This window comes from Salvelinus sp. IW2-2015, linkage group LG8 (assembly GCF_002910315.2).
Source record: "Salvelinus sp. IW2-2015 linkage group LG8, ASM291031v2, whole genome shotgun sequence".
NCBI lineage: Eukaryota > Metazoa > Chordata > Actinopteri > Salmoniformes > Salmonidae > Salvelinus > Salvelinus sp. IW2-2015.
The window spans coordinates 14,411,074-14,414,322 of NC_036848.1; the positions used below are offsets into that span (position 1 = coordinate 14,411,074).

At 39.5% G+C, this 3,249-nt stretch overlaps 1 long non-coding RNA gene across 1 annotated transcript in view; it reads left to right on the plus strand.

Moving 5' to 3' along the window:
- LOC111967480 (uncharacterized) overlaps nt 1-2,644 on the plus strand; it is a 10,354-nt gene extending 7,710 nt beyond the window's left edge. Inside the window, exons 2-4 of the long non-coding RNA XR_002877765.2 lie at nt 1,342-1,484; nt 1,738-1,848; nt 1,969-2,644. This is a non-coding gene — a long non-coding RNA (uncharacterized lncRNA). The remainder of the gene's footprint in view (nt 1-1,341; nt 1,485-1,737; nt 1,849-1,968) is intronic.
- The last annotated feature ends 605 nt before the right edge of the window (nt 2,645-3,249 follow it).

A 3,249-nucleotide genomic window follows, 5' to 3' on the forward strand; every position in this document is an offset into this window, starting at 1 on the left:
TAAATTCTTGATCGTACAATATGCATATTATTGTTATTATTGGATAGAAAACACCTTCTAGTTTCTATAGAATTGGAATTTTGTCTCTGAGTGGTACAGAACAATTTCTACAGCACTTTTCATGACAGGGTTCAGATTTCAGAAATTTTTACCCCTGATCTGGGGTCTGTTTTTAAGGCGACAGTGAATGCTATGAAGAAACCGACACTGCCTACGTCTTCCTCTGGGTGTCTGTACGTCATCACGTTTTGAATGAAATCTATTGCACAATCCCAGCCATTATAAAACCACAAAATGTTTAGGGACCGCCCTTTCTCGTCGTGCGCCTGAAGCGTGAAGGCCATCGGACTTGCCTCGTTCCAAATCGTTGTCTAACCAGCAATATTTCTTTCCGGTCATGTTTTCAGTCGTTATAGTTGTTAAAAACATCATAATGTAGTTAATTTGAACCGTTTTATAGCAATTTATATCCGTTTAGTGCGATTTTGAGGAATTTCTTTTGTTGGCACTCTGAAATTTGGACACAGTTTTGGGGTCCCGTTCGATCGTTAGTGGATATTTCGAAGGACAGAGGACATCTATCGACCAAAAGACGTTTATAACATAGAAAGGATACATTGCCCAAGAATCTGATGGAAGAACAGCTCAAAGTAAGCAATATTTAATATGATAAATCGTGTTTGTCGAAATATTTTAAACGCATATTTCGCCATTTTGTTTGGTATAGCTTCACTTGGCGAACCCTGTATTGAAAAGTAAGGATAATTTTAAAAATGTAAATCAGCGGTTGCATTAAGAACTAATTTGTCTTTCGATGCTGTCAACCTCAGAAGCTTCTAAAGCCATGACATCATTTTATGGAATTTTCCAAGCTGTTTAAAGGCACAGTCAACTTAGTGTATGTAAACTTCTGACCCACTGGAATTGTGATACAGTGAATTATAAGTGAAATAATCTGTCTGTAAACAATTGTTGGAAAAATTACTTGTGTCATGCACAAAGTAGATGTCCTAACTGACTTGCCAAAACTATAGTTTGTCAACAAGAAATTTGTGGAGAGGTTGAAAAACGAGTTTTAATGACTCCAACCTCAGTGTATGTTAACTTCCGACTTCAACTGTATATCTATAGAGTGGGCCCAAGCCATAGTGGTGTTGTGGTATGTTAGAAATAGTGATGATTTCCAATTTGTAAACTGAATTTAAGAGTTTAAAAGGCATTTGACTCCAACTTATAGACAGTGTTTATAGGCAGAATACAACCTCTGCCGTCAGGCACTATGCTCACCATACAAATAGAAATGTATGAAATTAAGTGACAGACCAATACATTTCACCACAGATCTCTGGGAAGTGGGTCTTCATCAAGGGTTTCCTGGACCATGAGATGTTCAATGCGATACTGAGAAAGACCAACAGCTCCTGGATTGAATTCTTTCCCAGTTCACACAACAAGATAGTACTTCTCCTCCAGGGAAACTTGATGTAAGTTTATAGTGACTCTCTATAGCTTTGTTTCCAATCCCTTGTGTAATGTATTGTTAGACACAGTGGCTATGTGAAGAGACATACAGCTCTCAGATAAGCCTATTAAAGTGTATCTATCTAATGATCATCTCATTTCCTCTGACAATGATGGAAAATGACTCAACTCCTCTGTCAACATCCTAAACCAGATTTCAGATAGAAAAGATGCTGTTAAATTACTCTGAGAGTTACTCTGTGTTTTCTTACATAGAGAATAATGTGACTTCCACGGGACATTTACTGCAAACCTGCCCTGACTGTCTCCTCATGCACAGCAGAAGCACCATGGCCGGAGTGCATATCTGATCTCTCTATATCTTTGGTAGGTGAGACCTCTCTAATGGCCAAATATTACTCAAACATTTAACCCAAAAGCTTTTGAAAACCAGGAACCCAAGTCAATCAAATCATGGAATCAACAAGTTTATTTTCCTCTTTCCAGGGAAGACCAGGACACTGCGGAGTGACAGAGCTGAAGCATTTCTGGAAAGTAGCAGAATGCCTCCAGTATACTCAGCCTGCACAGTATTCATTATTTACCCTAACCCTAACCTACTCAACAAAAGGGACACCAGGCAACATTTAGTAGTGATTTAGAATGTTGTAATTTAACAGTCTAGAATAGATCTCTATTGGCTGAGTCCTTGTGTGTTTAGAACCTTGTTCAAGTTCTCACTAACATCTCCTCTCTTCTCTCTGCAGAGTTTGCGCTGAGATAAAAGAGAGCTTGCGCGTTGCTGAATCTCAATATATAATATGGTTCACAGTGATATGGCTACAGATGATGGAATGGTTGCATTAATAAAATAATTTGTAAAAGTTTGTGCTTCCTGACAATCTTTTGAAATGCATCCTCGTCCATTAATACAGACAGACAGACAGACAGACAGACAGACAGACAGACAGACAGACAGGAAGACAAACAGACAGTGTCACGCCCTGACCTTAGAGAGCCTTTTTATGTCTCTAGTCGGTTTGGTCAGGGTGTGATTTGGGGTGGGCATTCTATGTTWTGTTTTCTATGTTTCTTTATTTCTATGTTTTGGCCGGGTATGGTTCTCAATCAGGGACAGCTGTCTATCGTTGTCTCTGATTGGGAATCATACTTAGGTAGCCCTTTTTCCCTCCTTTCAGTGTGGGTAGTRAACTTTGTTTGTAGCACTATAGCCCTGTAAGCTTCACGYTTGTTTCTTTCGTTTGTTGTTTTGTTGGCGACATTTTAAATAAAAAGGAAAATGTWCACTTACCACTCTGCACTTTGGTCCACTTCTTTTGATGGCTGTGACAGACAGACAGTAGATTGTACACAGTGAGGTTGTTCATTAGAAAATGGGATTCACATTAAGGCCAAATACAAGGCTACATTTCCATGCATAACCTTGTACTATGGCCCATTACCGAAACCAAACACACAAAAGACAGCAGCTCTAGGATTAAATAAACACAAAATGCATTAATCATTATCAAAGCTACCAAAGCATTTCTGAGTTCCTGAACGTTGTCACGGTACCCATGGTGGAATCCATAGCCCCAGGGTCACCTCTATTCAACTTAAAGGGGAATAATGGCAAATTTCGAAATGTGTCTATGTTCCTAAACCTGTCTGACTCGTTGTTGGACTTTCTGTCAAAGTGTGTACCTCTCTCATTCAGGGAGAGCGAGGTAGAGCGCGAGCTACAATATGTCACAGAGTTATCCAGCCCCCCACTCACTGCAGCGCTAG